The 26,604-nt window shown below is 39.1% G+C and overlaps 1 long non-coding RNA gene across 1 annotated transcript in view; it reads right to left on the bottom strand.

Annotated features, from left to right (window-relative positions):
* Positions 1-469: 469 nt before the first annotated feature.
* LOC146318608 (uncharacterized) overlaps positions 470-26,604 on the bottom strand; it is a 95,059-nt gene continuing 68,924 nt past the window's right edge. The window contains exon 4 of the long non-coding RNA XR_014771527.1: positions 470-571. This is a non-coding gene — a long non-coding RNA (uncharacterized LOC146318608). The remainder of the gene's footprint in view (positions 572-26,604) is intronic.

The raw sequence follows: 26,604 nt of genomic DNA, 5'->3' as shown, positions 1-26,604 counted from the left end.
GAAGCTCCCTTTCATGAGTGCTGCAGAAGTGGGCGGGTGTGGGTTTAGTCCAGCGATTTTTCTCCTTAATAAAAACTTTTCAACATCCGCGCTTCCATCACGGTTCAAGAGCAGTCAACCTCCAAATTGCCTGCCCCCAGGATCTGCTATTACCACCAGCAATCTGGCTTTGTTTCCCCTCAACATCACAACATCAATAACTGCAAACAGGAAAAATTACATCCTGAAAAAAATAACCCATTACACACATACATGCTCACTGAACTGATGTTGCTATTTATCTTTTTTTATTTATTAAAGTCCATGTAAAGGACAGAGACAAACACATCCATGTAAGAAAATAGTTGCTGAAAATATATGAAAAGACTGAGAACTATGTAGTACTGAACTGTGGAGTTAGACCAGTAAGGTGTTTATCACAATTTCTGTTTTTTGGGTAGACCTGAAACATGGCCCGGTGACCTGCCGGAGCCATGGTCCGACCAACAGCCAGTTCCAAACATACCTTCAGCAACTCTCTTGGTCCAAATCAGCCCAGCAGTTCACTTCAGCTCACTTCAATTCCAACAACCTGACAGAGAAGAAAAAAAAATCACCTTGTCACTGTCCTCTGGCTCTGGTGGCTCAAACATGTTTGGACGTGTCCAGTAAAGCTGCTGGACAGAGCGTCCGTTTTTCAGGTCATTTTTAGGTCATAGTGGTGTTCGACACTGAGACAGTGACGTGGACACTCCCCCAGCGTTTCAGAGCAGAGACTTTTTTTCATTATTTTGGACCTATTTATATATTTAGCAACTTTTTCAATCATTCAAATTTGGCTGCGTGGTTAATAACACATTTCTGTGGTGTGACGAACAAAATTATTATTGGTATACATGATCTTTTAATGTTTGCCTTGTTTATGTCCTTCCTGGATAGAGACTAGCAGGGCAGGGATGTGACCAAGTGACTGTCTTTGCAATCAAGTTCTAAGTAAAGTCTCAGATCAGAACTGACAAGTCCCAAGTCAAGACTCTAGCTAACACAAACATTCCCACAACAATCCCAGAATGTTCCATACAGTATCTATTTGGTAACCCTCCCAAAATGGTCTAAGAACATTGTACAAATGTGTTCCTGCAATGTAACATTCCCAAAACGTTCTACTAACCACATAGAGAAATGTTTTTTAGGGTTATTTTAACAATGTTCCCATGAGTTCCCTGTTGATAGCCTTTTAGGGAACCTTCCCACAAAGTTCTAAGAATGTTGCACAAATGGACGCTTCCAGGACTGTAACCTTTACATTAACTTTACAGTGGATAAACCTGCTGTTGCACACATTAGGTACATTATGGGGAATGTTCAACAAATCTTCCAAGAATGTCCTGGAAACTAATCAATAACGTTGTTTTCAAGTAGGAAAAACAAGAGAACATTCAGGGAAAATGTTCAAGTAACTTTCCTGGAATATTCAACCAACATTCCATATACATTCTGAAAAGGTATAAACATTTTCAAGTAAGAAAAAAATTACATTTTAACATCTAGGGAATGTTAAGGGGAGATGTTCAAGTAACCTTCCTGGAACATTCAACTAACCGTTACCAGAATGATCTGGAAATGAAACAAAAACTTTGGTTTTACATCAGAAAAACTTACCATTTTCACATCTAAAGAACATTATCCAGGAATCAATGTTCCTAGAACCAAAAACAAACATTCCCAGAACATTTGGGGAACCACATTTTACTGGCTGGGTCCCAAGTCCAAAACATTTGAGCATTTCGAGCCCCAAATAAGCCATAACACTCTCTTTATCAAATGTAATGTGATTTTAACCACAGAGTTTTGAATTCTTTCTTTTCAGTTCTTTGTGGAACTTCAACTGTCCAGACAAGGTGGAAATTGTTGTGTCTCCATCTGTAATTTTTGGCCTGCACAACTGACGTCCGTGTTATTCTGTTGATCGTTTTTACCTGAACAAAATTATCTATCAGTAATGTTAGTAGGATGTTGTCAGACCGGTTCAAACAAATTACATGTGGGGAAAAAATGTATCAACGTGATGTTGAGGGTCTTTTTGATTTTGCCAAGTCTAAAGTCATCACATGTGTTACTCAAATTGAGTCTGATTGCAAGTCATCAGACCTCTGTTAGATAATGTCTTTCAGCAAGACAGGGACCCTAAATTGTCTGGCTTTTGTGGTGGAGTCCTCCTGAATAGCCACACACTGCCGACACGTGCAGTAAATGATAAAATGTTCTACCGCAGTGAAATATCTCTTTAAAGGCACCTGGGAGAGCAGATGAGATAAGTTTTCCTGCAGTCTTTGTATTCTGATGAGTGAGTGTGACGCCGTTGAAGGGATGACCTTTGATGGTGCCAGGAGGAACAGTGGATGGTGAGTCATTATACCCTTGAATGACAAGTAATGCACTGCGTTTGCACAGGCGGATTCAGCCCAAGGTTGAAGAAAACGCTGGATGAATAGATGAAAGGACTGAGGCCCTTTCTTAAGATAGGGCCTACAGTAACGAGAATGTCTCCAATGTAATTTGAAATTGAATTCTTCAGCCTCCATATTGGCACTAATGAATCATGCATCAACTTTGATGTGATCACTGCAACACCACAGCAGACCTACACCGGGTTTGTCCACCCGGTTTGCCTCTTGCATTCTGAATCGGTGACGGAGAAAGTGTTAAAATAGCGAGCACCTTCCTCTACGCCCGTCCCTCTGCCTGTGCATTGGAGCCTGACTGATTAATTGAAATGTCTATCGGAGTAAAAAGCTGCTGTAGCCCAAGATCATAGGCTGATTTAGCGACAGCTATAAAACCCAGCCCAAGCCATAAAAATAGACGGGAAAAAAATAGACTTTTGTGTTCCCCACTCCTTCACGTTGCATTTTTCCTTCTCCTCATGGTACTTTTTGTTCCTCTCAATCTTTCTATTTCACATATTTTGTCTTTTAAAGGGACAATTCACCCCAAAATCAAAATTACATACTTTTCCTCTGGCTTGTAGAGCTATTTACCAATCTTGATTTTTTTAGTGTGAGTTGCATAGTTTTTAAGATATCATCCGCAGAGATGTCTGCCTTCTCTCCAACATAATGGGTGGTGGTGCAACAGATAACAACACTCATGGTTCGGATCATATCATGGTTTTGAGTCACAGATCAGATAATTTTTGGATTGTCAGTGGTCATCAAATATAATAATAATGACAACAACAACAACAGTAATAATAAATGAAAAAATATATAATGAAAATCATGCTGTAATAATGAACAGTATCTTAGAATGCTATACTCTACTGTATTATACTATACAACACTCTGTTGTCTGGCTCAGTGTCCCGCCCACAACACTATCTGATTGGTTAGAAGTCATGAGCAACAGCCGATCAACACTTAGGCCTGTGTCACAGACAGACAGACACAGATCTGGGAGACCAGGGGGAAATATGTATTTTTGATGTGTAGGTTAACTGTCCCATTAAAGAAGAAAACCTAAACAGGCCATTATGAGGTGCACACAATGTCAAAATGAGAGAAGATTCACCCTCTGTGGCTGCTTCTCAAGTCAATAACACCTCATTTGTCAGCAAACTAACTTAGCTAGCAAGCTACATTAAATACCACTATTTAACTATTATGACACACTACTGGCAAGTTGTTTCTTGGCATTGCTAGATTAATTCACATCTGTGAAAAGTCTCAGTTCATCTTGGATCCCTCAGTTGGAGAAGCAATTGATAAGAAATTTTAATGAAATAAAGAATGATAGCATCAGCAAACACTTATTTCTCCCCTCATCATCACCCTCCCCAGTTAGGAAAGTTTGGGAACCGCTGCCTCAGTTCATTTTTGATTTCTAAGGGGTGTAGACCAAAATGCCTCTGGAAGCAATCAGATAGATCTACAACCAGTCAGAGCAGCAGAATGTGTAATGTAGTGCTGAGCAACACATGCAATTTGGAGCAGTGCTTAGTCAAAAAATGGAGGCCCAGTGATAAACTTTCTTAAAGTACAGCTAAACAGTACAATAAAACATGTTCTGAATACATTTTAGTTGCGAGAGTTTTATCTGAGTTTTGTGGGCCAGAGGCAGTGACTTTTCAAATCATATTGTTCCAACAGATGACTTGTTAAATTTGGATTGGTGAAGCTCCTCTGTCAGTAATTGTGTGAAACAAGTCCCATAATAAATAAACCTTTGTGATTCGCCCGGCCAGATGCAGGATGGGTAGACATTTGTTTGAACAGGAGTGGGGACAGATGTATCTGCCAGAGAAAATAAAACATGAGCTCACTTAATTCTTCTGGAAAGAGTTTTTATCAACAGCTGCTTTCCCTCTGACCTCTTCTCCTCTCTTTCAGCAGCTTGATTTTTACCTCTATTTTACATGACATAATCAAAAGTCTTCAACAACATCAGTGCAGTCATGAACAAACTATTTTTGTCCACTCTCACCATAGGGTGGACAAAAACAGTTTGCTTAGAACGTTCACAACATGAAATTTCTAAGTTTGCAGATAAAAACAAACTAACTTCTTCTTAATTAGGGCTAAATGATATACAAAGACAATCATATGTGATTATTTTGACAGATATTGTAATTGCAATTTTAGTTGCAATAGTGATTTTCTTCATTTTATTGTCACTGGAAAACATTTAACTAGAATTTCTGTCTCACAGTTGCATCCCTCCACCAGCCAGTCAAGTTGTCTGTCCAGACTTATATACAGAAGTATTAACTGTATTTTTTGAGAAAATGGAAGTTCTCACTCCATTAATAATTTAATGGATAATAATTTCCAGGTAGTAACACTTCAATTAGAGACTATTTTTACAGAGGAGGACAGAGGGCTGATAAAAAGCCGTTCTTGTTCTGGGAACGTAACAATAACTTTTGTTTAATCTCAGAAAAACTTGCTGTTTTAACATCTAGAGAAGACAATGCAGGATCAGATTTTGCTAGTTGGATCCCAAGTCTAAACAAATCATAGTATGCTCTTCAACAAATGTAATGCCATTTTTGCAACAAAGCCTCGACTTACTAATCTGACACACCAAGTGGTTTGTTACACAGAACCATCTGGGAAGTTGTCCTTAAAAACTGTTTGGAAAACGGCAGACACTTTCAAAAAGTACTTGGTAGGTGATTGGATGAACTGTCACGTCCAACACAGGCTAAATCACACCAATCAAGTCAAACTCTTGCCAAACCTGGCCAGAAGAAGAGCAAAAACATCTTTTCCTTGTGTTGGTCTTTGTACTTCTTTCAATGAGGAAATACTCTTTAATTCTGGTATAACTGACGCTATCACAGTATCTATGCTAACCTCTTCAGGAGCAGCCATTGTTTGTTTGAGATGAGTTGAGATGAGATGAAATGAGATGAGTCACACCCAAAACCACGCCTGTAGCTGCTAGCAGTCCTTCCTAAGACGCCGATTGGCTGCACCACTTTTGGTGAGGACACAAACAGATAACTTGAAGAATGAAGGGATGGATTCTCAAATGGATGGATGGGGGATGGATTCTTGCAAAGTCAGCTGCCTTGCAAGGTAATCAACTTACCAATGTTTGTTCAACAAAGTGGGAAATTGTTGCATCTCCGTCCGCAATTTTTGACCTGCAAGTCTGACATCCTGCAATTAATTTTTTGTTGACTGTCACATAGGTTTTGCATGTGAACAAAATTAACATTGGTGTCATTTTTTTTCCTACTGGTGATCAGTTACGCAACGGTTCTCCCTTGCAACTTGATTGGTTCAAAACAAAGTGGATCTGGGAAATAAAGAAATAAAGTTTTGATTTGCTGAGAATGAATAGTGTTAAAAGTAGTTGATTCAGGAAATGAAAGTGAGAGCTTCACGTGTTTGTGCAGATCATTATGGTGCCATAGTAAACTTGACTTTTGACCTTTTGGATGTAAAATGTCATCATATCATCATTTTATCATATTAGACCTTTGTATGTAATTTTGTCATTATTAGCGTATGAATTCTAGAGCCAAAAATGTGTTATGTGAGGTCACAGTGACCTTGGGCTTTGAATTTTGTCCATGAAAATCTAATCAGCTCATCCTTGAATCCAAGTGGCCATTTGCGCTCAATCTGAAGAATTTCCCTCAAGCTGTCTTGAGATGTCTCATGAGAATGGGACAGACGGATGGACAACCCAACCCAAAAACGTAATGTCTCCAGTCATGGCTGTGGCCAGTGCAGAGCCACAAAATGATGATGATGTGATTTTTGCTGTGGTCTGTACTATCATTTGTAGGCCAGGGTGTCTGTGCTTCATTTATAATGGTATGCTGTTACACTGACATTTGGATAGTATTTTGTTTAATTCTTCAGGCCTGTGCTCCACCATAAACCCAGGCTGTTTAGGGCCCCCGCAAATGTTGGAGCCCTGGGTACTTAGTCCAACTATTTCCCCCATTATGACACCCCTGCTCTCATACATGCGACCAATCTATAAAAGCAAACAGAGGAGCATTCTGTTTCTTTTCAGTGTTGAAGTAAAATAAAGTGTTGAAATCTGTAATATATTTACTGTAACAAAACACAAAATGACCATGATGTGAAGCATGTTAAGTTGAAATATTCACTTAACTTTACATGAACCCTCAAGCTGCAGTGTCTCCCTTTAAAATTTCCAATCAAGACCAAAATAACTGTCTTTTTTTATGTCCGTTTCACATTAATCCAGTCCAAATTAATGCTGAATGTTTGCTGAATGAGTAAGTGCCTGTTTATGTGTTGTAAGAAATCATAAATAATCTTGTAGAAGGCGTAAATGTTTACACCTGTTAAATTGAGCAAAATGTTAATGGAGTTTGGCAGGCAGTGAGACAGGCAGCCACTTAACTCATCATCCAGAGTGTGTATTTTCAGAGCAGTGGGCTTTTGTTTTCAGGATAACAGGCTTAACTTTACATTGACAGACAACTGACAGTTAGAAACAGCTGATCAACTTAGAGTGGAGGACTTGCTGTCACTTGCTTTAGTCAATTTATGACGTAAAACAAATCCTGTGCTCCTGCAGCCTTCCTGTCTCTGCTTTGTCTGGAGAGAAGTGGTGGCAGGACACAACTTGCTTCAGCTATAGGCCGTATATTAAACAGGATTATAACCTAATTAGTATACAGTCTATGGTTCCAACTTGCTATTTGGGCTGCTGTACTGATTTTTGCATATGCAATGGCTGCATATTGTTCCTTTAAGGCATGTCTTCTAAGACCAAAAGGTGAAGAAAAGAGAAAGAGTGTGGACAAGAGGTTACAAAAATGCCTGATCATTTGCTTGCAAAGTCGAGGATATCAATCAGTTTGCATTGTGTTCTGGATGCATGCTCGGAAATAAGCCTTTCTGTGGCCTGCAACGTTCCTGTAATCATTCACTGAACCTGCTGTATATCATTGCTGTGTTTCTGACCCAAGGCGTGAATCAGACTTCTGATTTAGAAGACCTCAATAACCCCCCCGCACGCACAGGCCATGGCCCCATCAGGTATATCATCTGGTATTCATGACAGGAAAGCTGCAGATAAAAATAGCCGGGCTCATATCACACATGAGCTCCACACACACAGGTGTGCGAGAGCAATTCACATCAGGCAATAATGACAAATAGTGATGAAAGTGACATGAAAATGGAATACATTTTGAGCCCAGATTCTCCAAAGACGTCGGGGGAAATTCAGTATGTGTTTTTTTATGGGCACAATATTATAAGGCTTTCATCAGACTGAGCAGTGAAGGGACTCTCTGGCTCAGCACAAAAACACTGCGAGCGCTGCGAGTTTATCAAAAAATAACTGCGGATGTTCAGGAAATGAGATGCTGGGACCAATATCCGTCCTTGCACTTATCTGGTTGGACAGTAGCTCTTTAGTTTCAGAGCTGTGCGAAATAAAACTCAGCCATTGCAGCTTCTTCTGCTGAATTGTGCTTTGAAGAGTTTTGAAATTCAAAACTGAGACTGTACGTATTAAGTGTTGCTCTGAAATAGAGCACCTCTGCAGCCTTTATTTGACCACGAGCCCATTACAGCGGGTTAATAGCATGTTGGGGGAGGAGAAGGTCGAGTCCTGTTGCATTTTACAGACTGTGATCACAGTCTAGCTACTGGTGTGCTGTCTAATTAGCGGGCACTGATGATGTATGTCAGGATCTGAACTTCCTCATTAGCTCAGTAACAACATTCTTCACCTCTTATCACTCAAACTGAGGTTTGTTTTTATTTATTTTTCTATGAGAGAAAAATACTTTCCAAAGAGGTTAAAGGGATAGTTCACCCAAATATGAAAATTCGATCATTATCTACTCTATCTACTAATATCAGTATATTGCTGTATTGTATTCACAATGCATTTACAGAAGCTTGTAACTCTCTGAAACCACCTGATGATGCACTGACCTGCTTGTAGAACCACTCTGTTACACAAAGTCTATAGAAACACCTATAAAAACTTCAACATAGAAATTCAGTCAAAAACATTTTCTGATGTAACTGTATTAAAATCACTGCATTAAATTAGATTGAAGCCAACTGTAAGGAGTTCTTTAAGTCTCTCAAATAACTGAGATTTTTTTCTGTCTTCAGGAGCAGTACATGAATTATGTGGTATTTTTCACCCCGATAAAAACAATCCAACATTAAAAGTCTACCTGGAATTATTTCTCTTTTTCTAATTATAATAATAGGTTGAGATTTAATTTAGTCTTCCTCCTGCTGTCACCATTACTGAGTTTTTTTTTAATGAAAGAGGGAGAGCTTGCTTGTTCTTGTTACAGAGCGTCTGGATAACGTATTTCTGCTTTTACATCAGTCCCAGTTGAGAGTGGGTACTGTGATTGGTTTCCTTCTGTTAGGAACACAGCGTGTGGCCAGTTACATTTTAGAAAAGCACCCGTTAATGAATGGCATGTCTGGGCTTTAGGAGACTCACATTGCACCAGACATGCAGTATGGAAACGTTTCATATTTTTTCAGTTGTTTGTTTCTGAAAAGTGGTCACCATTCACTTCCATTGATTGGGAGATTCTGCTGTTTTCCAGTGAAACTCCAGCAGTGTTTTGTGGACTGAAAAACTAAACCCGACCTTCAATTGACATGACAGTGAGCAGATAATGAATGAAAGAATTTTAATTTTGGTGAACTATCCCTTTAACAGCTACACGAAAAGGCCTTTGACATTGGACACTTAATGCATTCAGTTCTCAGTCTGAACCCCAGCTTCAGCCTGCATGCACAAGTGTGGCGATCCGACTCTGTAATAAATATGAGTCGTGGCAGCAACATGCTATTCATCCAAACAGCTTATCATAGTAATTATTAAATTATATAACATTCAGGAGTTAAAGAATGATGCTTCCTGCAGAGCATTACTAATTTTTCCATCAGAAGTCTCATTAAGCTCTCTGCGAGAGGGATTGCAATTAATCACAGCATATTTCTGGTAAACAAACATGTCAGATGGAACAGATATGGTCCAAAAATACACAGAGGTTCTATATTCTCCTCATTTTCTCACACTTATAACCACTTGAAATGGTTTATCTGCACAAAGCAGACACCGAATCCAGAGGCTATGTCCAGCATTGACACTATTTTTAATCATAGTAAATATGGATATAGAGATCAAAGAAATCATAGCAGAAAACCCACTGCCTTGTTGCATATTAACACGTCTTTGTACTTTCAAGTAGTATGCAGTGTACACATGCCAGTCCTTCCCATGAACTTCTCTGAAGAGCAGGTGCATCCAAATAAAAGCATAACAAATGTCAGTGTAAAGAGTGAAGAACATCTGTGAAGGAAACACAGGTCTTTTACCCATGAATCAGGTGTTTTTCATCTTATAACAAGATATTTTCACAGTGACAATAACTTACAAAACTATAACTATATATAACAGTACATGTAAACTTATCACATTATGACAAGAAACTCTCTTAACAATATACTACTTGTCTTATTATAATGTGAAAACTTAAATTGTGAAACATTTTATGTTATAACATTACCCTTGGCTATTTATCTTGTAACATTTTCATGTTATCAATTATTAGTCGACTATTAAATTCTCTGATTTCAGTTTCTTAAATGTAAATATTTTCTGGTTTCTTCGCTTCTCTCTGACAGTTAACTGAGTGCATTCAAGTTGTGGAAAAAACAAGGCAGCTGAGGACGTCATCTGTGGCTTTTGGAAACACTGATTAACATTTTTCACCATTTTCTGGACCAAACAACTGATTGATTAAATGGGAAAATTATCAAAAGATTCATTGGTTATGAAAATAATCGTTACTTCCTTCTTAAAATATGTTTAAAAACAGTTTCAGTGCTGAGATAGTTTATTATTTCAACATGGCAGTTTGTATTTCTTTCAAATGGCACAGGATATCTCCTTATCTATATTTTCACTATGGATCAAGTAAATCAACACATCAATTCATTAAGAAAACTGACATTTTATTCCTTTAACGCATTTTCGTTTGAGCTGGCTGGATTACTCTTTAAACTGATTGCAGGGAGAGGGAGAGACAGAGCGATCAGAATAATAGGTGAGCTATGACTTTTAACAGGAGAGAGAGCGCGGTGCTTTGCGCTGTTCATTTATAAACTTAACTATCTGTGCTGTGATCGTAATCTGAAGAAAATCAAGTCAAACAGGAGAATTCATGAGTATCTGGGGCTATTATCACATGTGATAACAGCCAAATAAATGCTTATTTTAATCATTAAAAATAAAAGTTAAGTAAATATATGTTCTCCCAGTCATTTAAGGTGGGCCAGTTGTAGAAGTGGGTGGGTCCAGGCCCGTTAGGCCCACCCATAACACTGCTCCTGTGGTGTAATGAATATCTGAGTACAAGAAAAGTACAGACTTGAACATCTGCTCAGGAAAGTACTTACAAAAACTACTTAATTACAGTAACTTCAGTATTTGTAATTAGATACTTCCACCCCTGATTTTCTGTCAAATCAAAATGAAGTGACTTTTACTCAATAAATATTATCAGTGATAAACAAAATAGGTCAATCAGTTTCCTCACCTGGCAGCAGGTCAGAATCAAGCATTAAAACATCATTCAGGGGTCCCTGTAGCTCAGTTGGTGGGACGTGCGCCCCATGTGCTGAGACTGTTGGTCCTCTGCAGGAGTAGCTGGTCCGACTCCTGCCTGCAGCTCATTTGCTGCGTGTCATCCCCTCTCTCTTTCTCTGCCCCCTTTCCTGTCATGTTTTCAGCTGTCACTATGATTAAAGGCAAAAAGCCCTAAAAATAATCCTAAAAAAAAAAAAAAAAAAAAAAAACATCATTCAGAGCGTCTGTAGCTGCTTCAGCGTTCTTTTAGTGTGTGGATGAGCTGTAAAATTGGCTGTAAAATACAGTATCATTATGACCTGAAGCAAACAGGAAAAAATTACTTTCTGCATCACCAAACTGAGGTTTCCGTGGCAACTTGACACATACAGTTTCTGCTGCTGTTATACAGTTTCATTCGGTGACATTAATTTACAGGTCAATATTTACATATTTAACACCTTCTCTTAGCTGAAAATCTATATGGCTCATAAATAGTATCGTTAGTTTATGAGTTTAGTGTACGTTACCATGGTGATCTAGCCAGGATAAAAGACAGCTATCTTTGTGAAATTGAAAACTCTGATTTTAGACTCAACATTCCTCACTAACACATTAAACTTTATAGTACAGTTTCTGTTCTAAAGGAAATGTTTGTTTGTCACATTTTACATTCATCTCATGTTACCTTTCACTGTATTTACTTTTGGTATTACTGTAGTCAACACAGTGGGTGTTTTTCAGTTAAGAGAAAAAAGAAGAAAATCATTCACAGTGACTTGGTTTGAACTGATTAAATTTCGGAGCTTTTGTGAGGCAAAACATTTGGAGAGAGATCAATGAGACAAGCTTTCACAGCTGCTACTACCTACCATAAATCAGAGATTAATATCTATATACGCCAGTCCTTACATCTTATTGAAGATATTACCAGTGTACTTTATGCAATTTTAGAAGTTTGAAGGAGAATATTTAAATGTTTTTTTTTTAGGTTTGGAACTGTAACAATATTTCGAGTTGTTGAAACAATTTCAATCCATTACACCAGCAAGATCCCCAAAGATACGCCTACTCACAGCGGGACTATTTAACAGATTCCTTCTCATGTGTTACTGACAACATGGGTGAGTGTGAACAAAAATCACATGACAAATGCAGTGCTGATGATTGTTTTTTTTTTTCTACATTTACCCTCAAGAAGGACAAATTAAAGCCATGGTGTTGATCGAGCTGACAAAGAGACAGCATTAGATTAGACAGAACTCACTATAATGAATTATTGATAAAAGACTAGTCTGGTTTTATGGTACTCGTGGTAGAAAGATATTATAAATGAGCTTTTCATCAATATTCCAAAGTCCTTATAATGAAAAGCTGGTAGGGAAGTGAAAGTCCTCTCTGTTTATAGTCCAATGGATATTTATTATTATTTGATATAGTTTAGACAGCCCATTCTGCCCATGAGAATAACATAAATAGATTAATATGGACTGATATGAAAAATATCATCTATGTTCTGAGGAATGGAATGAAATATATAAAGTAACACAACAACTGCAGTCTCTGTTAGGCTGTAGGACAATGGTGCTTTGTAAATACTTTATTAATACCTTTAAGATATCAGCTGAAATAACCCACTAAAAAGTTGTATCAAAACCCCTCAGATCTAGAAAAAAAAAATTAATTATATGTTTTTTTTTCTCTCAGCCAATCGCAATCTGAATGTAAAGTACTCAGCTGGTTTCACTTTAAAGGTACTGATATTGGCACTAGCATCATAATTTTTTAAAAGATACCCAGCCCTGGCTCTGAGATAAATGCTAACTTCAGCATGCTAACATGCTCATAATGGCAATGCTAACACTGTGATGCTAGAAAAACAAAGATCCTGAGAATAAACCTGAAAATACTAAATTCTATTAAACTTTGGGGGAGGCCATGGAGCATGTGGAACATTTCATCTACTAAGGAAGTGACATCGACACAACTGCAACAAGATACTGAGTCAAACAGTGTAAGTAGTGAATAAATGTGATTTGATTCATTCACAAGATGAATCGTGCATTCCAAAAGAGATTAATATGCAGATTATTTACAAATTATTATATAATGTTGATTATATACAGATAAACCAAATAAAAATATAAAAGCTAAATATTAAAATGTTTTAATTAAAGAAGTTTTTTTTATTATATATTATTAAATTTGATTTTGTTTAGTTAAATTAATGCATTTCAATTAACAATAAACCAAAAATATAAATTTTTTATAGGATATAAAACTGAGATTTATTGTTTGGTTTTGGTGCACTGAGTTATGGTTAATCTTGCTTGTGAAGTTCCTGCAAAGTGAAGACCTGTTGTTCTTCCCTTCACAGTTCCCTTTGAACTGAGCCTATCTTGCTCCCTACGGCTTGGAATCTTACTTAACATGGCTGAATACCCTGTGAAGTCCACTTCACAGGGAGCTACAAGGCAACTGGAACACAGCCAAAGACACAGCTCTACGCAGTGCAACAGCACAGCAGGCATTCAAGATACTACGGTCAACCTAACCGTCAAACCAGCTCTCCAACAACACCAAGCTGCGTAGCAACGTGAAGACTGTCCTGCTCCGTGGTTCTGAGACATGGAGAACCACCAAGACACTCATAAGCAAGTTACAGGTGTTTGTCAGTGGCTACACTACATCTTAAAGCTGTGGTGGCTCATCAAAATCACAAATGAAGAGCTATAGAGGATTATCAACCAGACAGACATAGCTACCAGAGTCAAAAGAACAAAGTGGGAATGGATATAGATAACACCATTAGGAAGGACACAAAAAACACCACAAGACAAGCCCTGGACTTACAATCCAGAGGGAAAGAGGAAACAAGGTTAGGAGAAAATCAAAGTAAGCTGGCAGGAAGCAAAAGCCCAGGGACAGAAAAGAGTGAGAGGACAAGCTCAGGTTGACACCCTATGCACTTAAATGGGGTAAACAGGTTTAAGTCGACTAAGTCTACACATTATGTTTACTATGTTTACCATCATAGTTTAGCATGCCAGCTTTTGCAAATTAGCACTAAAACACAATGTGCAGCTCAGGCTAAGTATTTAGCAATAAACCAAAGTGCAGTAATTGAAATTTTGACCTGGTGATGGCCCAGGAAGAAAAAGTTGGGCAAAGTTATTACAATTGAACTGGAGGGAAAATGAATGTCTGAACCTAATTTCATGGTAATCCACAGTTGTAGAGACATTTCTCTTTTCTCTTAGATTCTCTTAGGGGTAGATTAACAAGATGGATGTATTTTGGTCATTTTGCTATCTCCTCTCATGTTGTTTTCTGATCCGGAGATCACCAAAGTGATGATGGTACATTGTCTGTAGGGTGACTAGATGAATAGATAATATGAACAGCAGAATCTGTACAACTATTCTGATTGAATCGATTATGTAGGCTATTACTTTTAGTTATTAAAACTGTTTTTTTCAAAATACATTTTATTTATACACTTTAATCCTTCTGTCATGACATGTTCACCCCGTCCCGAATTTCAACTATTATCATCTGGTCACCTTATCTGTCTGTGAACTATAAAAATATCTGAACAAAATTCTTCTTCAGAAACTAAATATGTTAAATTTTGATAATTTCATTAATCTCGCTAATCTCAAACTCATCCATAAATGCCTACATAATCAGGCTCATCAGGTGCTCAGTGACCTTGTGGTTCCACTTAGCTTCAGGCTTAGTAACACATGGAGCATCCTATGGGAATTATAAGGTTCCCCTGTGTAAATCTTCATTTGGACAAACAGCTTTTTCTGTCCATGGAATTATAATGTGGAATTCTTTACCAGTAGAACTCAAACTGGATCCTGATTTAGATCACTTTAAATTCAAATTGAAACAGTTTTTGAAGAGGAATCAGTCATGTAGTCATGAATAATTTGGTGTTTCTTACTCTATGGTGTAATTGTATGTTAGTATGTTGTAATTTTTATCTTGTAGTGTCCTGTATTTCTCATTGTCTGTACTGCACTGTTACTTGTGTTTTGTTGCTGAGTCTTTTGTATGTTAAGGCCCAGCGAGGGACGGGCATTGCAAATTAGCTTAGGCTATAAATGCTATGGTGTGTGGCATTGATTTATGCTCCATACTTGTCCCTTTGCAAATAAACCTTAAATAAATAAATAAATAAACTTTGTGCCAACCTCTGTGGTAGAGATGCACTGATTTCAATTTTCTTGGCCAATTCCGATTTCCAATTTTTTGAAGGGTCTGTCCTGCTGATTCTGATTTCGGCTGATCCTGATTTTCAGTCTTTCTAAGAACTGCAATTGACAGCACTCACAAATATTTTTGCAACTTTTCTTGTAAAAATTAAATTGGATGTTCATAATAAAACACTGACTGTAACATATTTATTAAATACTATTTAAATTTTCTCCAAAGTCCTCCAGGTTACAGCCAGGCCTTATTATAGTTTTATATTAAGATTATGAATAGGGGGAATGAGATTCCATAATCTTGCGGGATTTTGCGGGACACGATTTCACGTGATCTCCTGTGGAAGCAGATGTAAACAAACTGGAGGCTGACACGGTGCAACAGTTTACTGCAGTAAAACTTTGCCGTGAGACAAACAGACGCAGAAGTTAAATGAGTCTGGATGAGAAAATGTTTGAGAAAACACATCAACACAGGCTGTTTATTCTTCAGCCAGATCAGGAGGTGAGATTTTAACTGTCCATCTGTGAACAGCAGTCTGCTGCTGTTCTGTGACATCAGCAGCTGCTCAGACTGTCTGTCTTCCCTTTATCCTGTTCTTGGAATTTGTTGCTGACACCAACTTCATGCAAGCATGTGTCTGAGTGTGTGTAGCTGTGATCAGCGCTGTGGTTGGTGTGATATCATGGTCAGTTCGTCTGCTGCGCACATGACATGACCATCGTGCAGAGCTCGTGTGTGACAATAACGGGCACAGAACTGGATATGTGACACTAACCGGCCGGTCACCGGTCAGGACCGGTCACACCGGTTCCGGTCTCTGGACGGTCAATCGGTGCATCCCTACTCTGTAGCAGATGTCAAAATATTTTACTGTGACGCCACCCATTGGTTTGTGTGATATACAGTGTCTTGTTTGGCATTTTGGCTGTTGCCATCTCGTTTTTTGTGGAGCCAGGAATGACCATATATGGATGAACACATTGAGCATGGGAGGATAAGCATTGCTATGCCTCTACCCTGATTTAATCACACAAGGTGGAGAGTGGTCATTTACAATGTAACCACAACAATAATTTACAAAATGAACATCATGCTGTATTGAAGAACACTTGAAACTAGTGATGGAGACCATACAATCATTAGGAACGTGTTTACTGGGGCAATAAATGAAGTGAGATGTAGACATGGAATCAGACATCTTTTTGCCCCCTTATGGCCATTCTAAATAATGCAGGAGCAAGACACTTCTGCATTGGCTTCACTTTTCAGACACAGAAGCAATGTCCACTGTTTTCTGTCCTTGGTATGGACCAAAGTGGTGGGCAGACTGAATGACAGGACCACATTGCCATCCATACAATACCAGCACAGCTCAAAAGATGAAGGATAAATAAATAAAGCACAACTTCTGGTAACTGCAGTTCCCTGCAACATCATGATGCTCCAACCTTCAGGGTTTGGCTCCATTGTCATGAATAAGTCAAGCTTCAAATAATACCAACAATACCAAACTCTCAAACAAAGCAAACATTTAAGCAGTTTTAAGAAGATAAACTTATAAAAATCCAGGTTGAATGGCCACGTCAGAACTCAGTTAGAGTTCATTTCTCTACCCTTAACATACAAGTTCACACAAATGCATTTGCACAAATACAAACTGCAGAGTGTGAGGCAGTTAACATGATAAACAGGGCCTGCTTTATCTGTCCTTTTCACTTCCATGGGGCTCCCAGAGGCTCCCAGGTTTGAATGAACGCAGCGTGAACGTGCGTGCGTGCAAGAAGATGAAAAGGTTAGGGCAGACACAGTCGCTGAAGTGATACAGACGGCGGAGAGCCGCACTCACGCAGTGGGAGTCCCGAAGATGAATAAAGAGTAGACTCTTCATGTATAAGTCATGCAGTATGACGAGTAAACACTGGAGGCTATCGCTGCAGCTCGGGAGAGCATAAGAGACGGGCTGAGGAGGATAGTGAGGCAAGGATGAAAGAGCAAAGGCCTTACAGAGAGAGATGTAACCTCATGCTTCAAAACATGTCCTTCAGCATTCATCCCAAGAGGTCAAGGCGTGACTCTGAAAGCCAAACAGGTCCCCCTGTCATCACTCCAGAAAGAAGGCAGCTGAATATCTGTAGGATAAATTCTGACACACAGAGAAAGAGTTGTGTTACTCCAGTGTTACTTTACAAACTCTAAGTCCTATATGTTGCCAAAACTATGTAGATCGGTGAGACTGTTGCTTGTTATAATGATGACATATACTGTAAAATCTTGCAGGGGTTCTCCAAGAATTCCTTCCTTTAGGGATAATAAAGTTAATCAAACTCAAATTAAAATGCTCCGGCTCACCAAGGCATACACACTTCCTGATTATTTTTACTCAAGGTGTTTGAGACTGATTACAGTGTGATTACAAACTTGTCTTTGGTTTGGTGTCTCTGAAGATTAGTATCAATATCCCCATATTAAACCTGGCAATAGGCAAACCGGTGAAGCACCAGACCATTATGAGAAACTCTCCCCTGAAACCTCAACTCATTAAATTCTTTCAGGTGAGTTAATAGCTCTAGAAACCATCACAACAATTTAAGGGTACTTTAGGCAGTTACAAGGAATACTGGTACAAAACACAGAATGTCAAACAGATCAATATTTTTTGCAATTTAACAAGGCAAAGAGTCTACAGCTATGCTAACAGCTCTGTGAGGCTGTACTTGGATGAAGCTGTGTTTAGAGCACCATGTTCATCATCTTAGTTTAATATGTTAGCATGGTAACATTTGAAAATCAGCTCTAAACACAAAGTGCAGTGGAGGCTGCTGGCAATGTTATTAGTTTTTGCAACCCAGAAATTCCACTAGGCGCGCCACGTCTGCGCCACAGCTCTGATCCCTCCTCTGCACGCCTGCAGCACCCACCAGTAGTGTTTCAGAAGTGTTTCAGCAGCGGCGCATTTTGCCCGCCTGATCATGTTTAGTTGCTCATATTAAGTTGATTAGGTCCTCTTTCTTTGCTCTTTGTGCTTCAACCATGGATAAGCAGGCTACGTGGTTAAACAGTTTCTTTTCTGTCTGTCTTTATGGTGGTGAGTCTGCACTTTTCTGCCTTTTCTGTGTCTGACTTCCTGCCCATTCAATCTGCTCTGTGCTAACTGATGCAGCATCCGTCAAAAATAGACTCGGCGTGTATTTGAAGCAGAGAGCCCCTTCTAAGATGGCCGCGAATTGCTCCAACTGTCGCAGCACAGCCGTGACGTTTTAGGTTTTTCTTCTCTACTACCATCTTTTTGTGGTAAGTCAGTGAGTTACCAAAGTCAGTGGGAGTCACGGTCCTAGCATCATGGATATCTATACTAACTTCAATGCAGTCTATTCAGATATTTCACCAGAAAACAAACCTAAATCTCATCGTGGTGCTAGAGGGAAGAGGATCGCCAAAAAACTGTGCAAATCAGCCTCCAGAAACCATGAACATCTGTTCAAAATTTCATGGAATTCTGTAATTGTTGAGATATTTCACTCTAAACTAGGGTAGGGCGATTGGATGGATATATTGTCTATCAGTGATGGGCTGACTCCATCGCTGGGTCATTTTTTTGGGCCTATTTTTGGGCTGATATTTGTCATTTTTATTTTGCTAATGTAATAGTCTGCAGAGTGGCAGCTGCTGCTCTGTGCCGTGCTCTCATCCAGTGGCACAGAACACACCCACTCGCCAGACCATAAGTACGCTGAGCTGGATGAGGAGTGAGAGATAGGATTTAATTTGACCAAACCAGAGCTGGTGGTTGTTGGAAAAGTGGACAGACAAATTAAGACAGTTTTGGTGAATTTTACATGTTTTTCTGTCTCCTTACGAGGAGTTAATAAACTCGTCTTAGTTCAGTAAAAGAGAGAAACTTGAATTCAGAAGGTGTATGGTTGTATTTCTCTATTTAAAAAGGAAAACAGGTGTGATGATATTTAATTTCTTGACACTTTGAATTCGCCACTTGTGCACATATCCCAGCTGAGACTGGAGGGGGGCAGGGAGCAAAGATATCATCAATCGCCGATCGATGGGCTGATGACAGTCAGCTGGAAAATTTTAACATATTGTCCAACCCTACTCTGAACCAAAGTGGTGAACTGAACAACTGACCCCGTCATTCTTACATAATACTAGCTAAACATGCATGGCTAAACATGGCTAACATAACATCAAGAGGAAAAGTCAGAGGAGAACCAAAGTTATCTTATCCTGAAGGGAGCATGAGTATAACTGACCATATTTCATGGCAATCATGGCAATGGTTATAGAGATATTTCTCAACAACGATAGATCTTGGAAAACAACTAAACTTCCCTGATGACATTACACAAAAAAACAGATATGGTCATCTTTTCAGATTCCACCGAGCAGGTGAGCATATGGGAACTCACAGTGCCCTGGCAAAAACACATGGCTCATGAGAGGAAGCTTGCCAGATAACAGGAGCTGGTCGAGCATTTACAAGAGCCAAGGCCAGTGGGTTTCTGTGAGCTAATTGAAGTGGGCTGAAGCTCTGACTGGGCTTGGAGATGTCGGAACAGCAAAGATGGGCACCACATGATCCATCACTGAAGCCGCAGAGAAAGCCAACAGGTGACTTTGGATAAAGACTGAAGGCCTGTGGCTTGTTACCGATGTCAGGGGAACCACCCCCACATGACCTCAGAAGGTAACCTGACACACCAGATGGTTTGTTACACAGAACCATCTAGGCAGCCGTCCTTAGAAACGGCTCAGAAAAGGGCAGGTACTTTAAAAAAAAATCTTATAAATCTCATAAATATCTGTTTATTACGTCTAACACGAGCTAACTTCAGCCAGTCAGATCAAACTCTAGCCAAAGGCGTTTCGGAGAACAGCAAAAAACATCTTTTCCGTGGAGAAAAGCCTGCTATCACAGTATTTACGCTAAAATCTTCAGGAGCTGCCATTTTTTGCTTCCATGGACGCTTCTCGCTGTCGTCACACCTAAAACCACGCCTGTAACTGCCAGTAGTCCTTCCTAGGATGCTGATCGGCTGCACCACTTTAGGTGCAGACACAAACGGATAACTTGAAGGAGAATTTTCACGTGAACTTGCGAATCCGGCTGCCTTGCAAGGTGAACCATTCGGGCTTGGCATTTAACTTCAACACTTTTTTTCTATGTACAAAGATTACACACAGAGTATTAAAAACTGTCAAGACAACTACTGAAAGCTGCCATTTAATGTCTGGTCAGGTGCATAATCTTGTTTAGTTATTAGTTCCTGATTTGATTTAAAACTTCAGACTACTTTGTGGCCAAGGTTATTGTCCTGCCCCTTGTGTTAAGACAATTTGAGACCTGATGGTTGTCTTATTAAACGATAAAATGGCTTTGTAGAAAAACATTTTTATGTAAGTAAGGTATTGTTTTGAAACAGAAACACAGGTCTCTAGTATCTCTGTGTCCACAGCTGTGGAAAGAGAAGCATCATGATGCACCTCACGACTGTCTGATCATGTCTTATACCCTGATTTTTATCGTAGTCATGTATCTGTATATCAGAATAATTGCATGGCTGGCCTTTATTTTGAGTCCAAACATGTTTGCTATGAACAGCGGCATTCTGACACTCGTGAGCAACAGAGAAAAAAACAAAAAACAAACGGGTCACTGCTGAGAAGAAAATGTTTTTTCCAGCACACACACAAGGACAGATGAATGAGCCACAAGGGCACCCTGAGGTTGTATGAGCATGCCTCTGCACTTTTGATGACTGGCTCGTTCTTGGTGGGCAAACCGACTGGATTCCCCCTTGGGAACTTAACAAGCTAATTACATTCAGACAACTTTGTCAAGCTACATCTGTGCCAAGCCATGAAAGTGAAAAGCGTGTTTGCCTGCACATAAACATTGCTACAGGATATACAATCATGCAAATGGATTTTTGCATAGGTTTCATCTTGTTTCCCCTCATGTTGAGAAATCCTTTTTGGGTAGAAAATAAATCTTTACCTTAAAGACAATGAATAAGAAGCTCCTTACAAAGACATTTTAATAATAGATGGATGTGTGATGTAATCTTGCCACTTTATTGGAAGAACTGTAGAGGTCCAAAACACTCCAACCATCCATGCATGATGTAAAATCACTCTTTAAGACCCCCAGGAGAGTGAGATGTGCTTTATCCTTCATGCAACATTTACACGCACCACAAGGTTTTGAGTTCAGTGGTAACTTAGAAAATATTATCTTTAATATTTATATGTACTGAGTGTCACACTCTCTTGTTTAAGATTTAATGTACATGTATCATGCAAACTGTGCAGAACAGATGTGAATCCTCACACAGATGCACGTGAAGCCCATAATAGATGTATCACAAGGATCATATCTTGTGCTGTCGTCTCTGCGTCTGATTTGCAAAGGGGATGGGGGGTTTCCATTCGTGCCATGATTGCTTGTGGATGATTGAAAGAGGCAAGGCATGTAGAGACATGCTGATTGTGTTTGCCATCTCTAAAGCTGTAACTGCGCGGCCCTCCCAATACCTTAATCCAGTTTATCCCTCTGAGGCAGAAACAGCTCGCTCGCTCATAGTCAATCTCTTGATTGTTCGGTGACCTTGAGCAAGCAAATAATAAGAGTGCTCAGTTAGCACAGGCCATCGTTTGGCAGGGCCATGTCAAAGAGATGGACACCTGAGGGAAAAAAAATGACTCTCTCATTAAAACTAGAACCTGCAGATTAAATCAGAGAAGGGGCTGAAAGGAGCAGCCTGAGTCGCTGTGCCATCCCAAGGCAAGATGGATGTAGAGAGATGAAAAGACAAAACAGCAGCAAATTAGTAGGCCTATAATAACATATGAATATATGAATATATTAGCTTGTTGATTTGTGTGGGGGCTTGCAAGTGTAAGAGAATATTTTTAGCTGTGCTAGCAGCATGAGCTCTAGGGATAGTCAGTCGGTCTGTTCTTGTTCAGTCCACCAGTTTGGTCCAAACTAAAATTTCTTAACAACTTTTTGACTGATTGCTATGAGATGTTGTACAGATAGAGTTGTAGCTTTAGCTTTAGGTCTAATAAGCATGCTGAAGTTAACATCTGTCTTTAAGTTAGAGATGTACAAATGCACTTTGATGTACCAATGCACCCCCCAATGCACTCCCACCCACACACACACACTTTGATCTATGAACATCGGAGCCCCCCCGCCCACACACATATGGCAAAACAATAAGTGATTATATCCAAAGCTTGAACATTCAGTTATAATTCTTTCCATTACTTCCACCTTTACCTTTGGTAAATGTCTCTTTTCTATCATTTTTTCTTTTAACAACTCATCAGAACAAACTTATACATGCTCATTATGATTCATTGTCACAGAGTTGGAGAGGTCACAGAGAGCTTATTATTTTTGATTGAGGACAAAACAATGCACATCTTTTAAATAGATTTATGTAAAAACATTTGTATAAATTTTGATTTTAATTATTGTGCAAATCTGATTTTGACAACGTCAGATCAGACAAAGCCTTGGGGACCCCTGTGATTTTTGCCGCCCCCCGAACCCCAGGTTGGGAACCAATGGATTAATCAATTAGTTATCAGCTATTAAATTAATTGCCCACTATATTAATATTTGATTAATTGTTTTGAGTCATTTTTTTAAAATGTCCAAATTCCCAAATTTCAGCTTCTCAAATGTGAATAATTTCTGGTTTCTTTAGTCCTCTATGACAGTTAATCGATAGACACATAGATGTATTTTGTTGATCCCAAATTGGGAATTTCTTGTGTTACAGCAGCAGGTTATTCAGACGTTGCACAGACACAGTAAACACGCAGTAAGATAAGAGTAAACATAAGAGGGGAAAATATTTATTATTCCAACAGAAAAATAAGACAAAACTGAACATCTTTGGTGTTGTGGACAAAACAAGACATTTGAGGATGTCACCTTGAGCTTTGATAAGCAGTGATCAATATTTTTCATCAGTTTCTGACATTTTATGGACCAAACAATTAATTGAGAAAATAATAGATTATTCATATATATAAATAAAAATAATTGTCAGTTGCAGCCCTATCGCAGTCTCCTGTTACGTTACGGCAGATTCATAGTACATCTAACTCAAAGAATTCTAATCAACTCATTTGTGCTATTACACTTTGGCTATGTGCTTAAAATTGCAGTATTACATATTCATAATTCACAAAAACATTTGATTATAGAATCTAGATCGACATGCACAAGGCCAGAGTGGGACTTATTTTCAGCCCAGGAATCAGACCAGACCACTTTAGTTCATAACCTATTATACAAAACATTTATGAGGTTTGAAGGCAATGTTATGTGTTATATTTGGTTTTGCAAACTAGACATCTTGGCACTGTAGCCTGTAGCAAGCATAACTGTCTCATGGTCACTATCAACTTCTAGCACTTGCTCTGTACCTTCACTCTTAAGCTGCATGCTTGGTTTTATGATAAACAAGTTGCTGAGTTTGGCACATTTGACTGCATCAGCCTGTGAAGCTTTTTATTTATTCTGGATTTATTCTGGCCTTTCAGCTTCCCCTTTCTCTTTCTATTCTCCATCTTGTCCTTCTGGCATCCTCTGGGGGCCTCACTGCAGGGGCCATGTTCACTGTGGCTGGAGTCAAAGGCCGAATGCAATTATGTCATCAGCCAGGTAACCAATCATAATCTTGTGTGTGTAGCCTGCATGATATATCATTAAATTACTGTGTTTACTGACCCTGTCACTGGCCCTTGTGGCCCAAAAACCAGCCAAGCCATTTTTCCAGATTAGCCACTCCAGGCCTTGGTATGTGGATCAGTGATGTCGGTCTGATATCTGATGAGTGAATTACATCAGTATCAGCATCCGATATTGATAATGGATCAGATCACTCCCTCATTGCTGTACACTCTTAGGCTACATTCACACTGCAGGGATAAATGGCTTAAATCTGATTTTTTTGCTCAAATGTGACTCAGATCTGATTTTTTCATGCCAGTCTAAACAGCACAAATCACATGGCATCTGATCTTTTCAATTCCAATTTGAGTCAGTGTCATCTGTGGTTCTAAATCAGATACAGATCTGATTTTTTGCGATGTGACCTCAGAGTGAACAGTAATATCAGAATTTATGCAACTTTTACGCCTGAAGTGTTTTGGTGCAAAAGTCTTGTGGAGAGACAGATGTAGTTAAAACTTTAAACATTTGGGTGAAATCTGTTTCTGTGAAGGCATTCATGTCACAATCCCACCACTCCTGGTTCCGACTCTGCATCCACACAAATCTCTGTAAAGAATTAGCACCCACTGTGCCACAAAAAGCCATAATTAAAATCTGGGCCATCTTTCCACTCATCCTTATCCTTGTGGTCAACTGATCATGCTTTTGTTGGATTCCACTGCAGATCAACTTAGAAATGAAACCATAAACAGTGTGTGAAGTCTGTTATTGTTCTTTTGCACCAGGGATGGATCTAGGAGTTGAGGAGATCTGGAGCTAAGCCCAGAGATTGCGGCCAAATTTGTTTTTTTGCTTCCACGTGCAGTGAAACAACTTATTTTTGTCTTGCTTCAGCACCCACCAAAATGTTTTTGCGCCTCTACTGAAATGTCTTAAGTATTTAAAGCTGACAAAAGGCACAGGAGAACACATTTATTAATGCATATAAATTCACACCTGTTAGTGATGCAAACTAAGTACATTTACTTCAGGCACTGTACTTATTTTGTACTTTAGTTCCATTTTGTCCAACTTTACGCTTCTACACTACATCTCAGAGGCAAATACTGAACTTTTTAATCCACAAAGCTGAAAAAGGCTGTTTAACGACTTTAGAAATACATGGTTCTCACAGGACAGTGATGCTAGACATTACATGGTCTTATAGACCACGATGCATTGTTGTAGATTAACCTTACACATCTACAGCAGTAACCAGCAGTAACACTAATGCAATAACATTAATCCAAAAACATCAGACAGGGAACATTTTACTGCAACATGAATACTTTTACTTTAACTGCATTTATCTAATAACATTTACAATGCAGGACTTTTACTTGTTGTGAAGTATTTTTACATTGTAATATTAGTACTTTTTCTTCAGTAAAGGATCTGAATACTTTTTACTCTTCTGGTCACCTCGCAGGAATAACATCATGTCCATATATTGTCTGGACAGACAGACAGACAGACTGGTCTCTACAGAGGCTGCTACAGGAAAGTGTGCACTCACATATGAATGCATGTTCACCTGCAACATGGTTATCTTCTCTGAGCTACAGATTATAAACGCCGCTGCAAGTTGACACTCATCAAACGTGATAAATAGTTTTATTTCATTCTCACTTCTGTCAGACACAAAGTCACAGAGGAGCCCTGGATGTCTCTGTCAGCAGGACACAGACAGACAGACTGCAGCACAGCTAATATCAGACAGACAGAAGGAGGAGCACCAACTGAATGTTACTGTGAATGAATGATATCAAACTTGGAGACGATTTCACCTGATACTGTTCACTCTCGGGACGTTATTTTGTCTTCAGTTCTGCTTCATCCTCTCATCAAAGTTGTAAAGATTGGCACCCGCTAAAACAGAAGGGAGAGGTGAAGCCCTTGTGTGGCTCATAAGGCTCTACGCAACCTGTGTAGTGTGCGTATAGGACCGATCGGCTGTGATTATGTGTTATATTAAGTGTTACACCTGTAGTTTCACCTGAAATATCATCTGTCTGAGGTTCACTGGCTGCTGCAGCTTTCTGTGGATGGCGGTGCCGTTGGCTTTTTTGAAAACTGTGGATGTCCATACTGGAGGGTAAGTGCAAGTAAGAATCAAACACCTCAGGCTACGGAGGCCTCATATCTGTTGGTGGCGTTATTACTGCCTCTCTGTTAAACTCTGTACTGTGCTTTGACACACACACAGTGCAGTCAGAGAGAGACTGAGAGAAATTACTTATATAATGCAATTTTCAAAACATAAAAGATACAGGGCTTCTGAGGAAACCGGGGCTTAAGCCTCAGTAGCCTCCCCCTAAATCTGCCTCTGTTTTTTGTGTGTGCTGTTCAGTTCAGGACTGTGAGCAGTTCACACTGGAATCTGAGTTGGTCCACATTTTGAAAATAGTGTGAACAGCCAAACAAAGAAAAATCTAATCTCAGCAATAAAACGGAGAAGAGCACTAAGGCTTGCAGTGTGAACATTACATTAGCATTGTAGATGTTGCAAGAAAACCAGTAAATGATAAAATTAAAGGAATAATTTGCCA

This window comes from Lutjanus erythropterus, chromosome 11 (genome assembly GCF_056507025.1).
Source record: "Lutjanus erythropterus isolate fLutEry1 chromosome 11, fLutEry1.hap2, whole genome shotgun sequence".
Classification (NCBI taxonomy): Eukaryota; Metazoa; Chordata; class Actinopteri; order Lutjaniformes; family Lutjanidae; genus Lutjanus; species Lutjanus erythropterus.
This window is presented reverse-complemented; position numbering and strand designations above follow the sequence as displayed.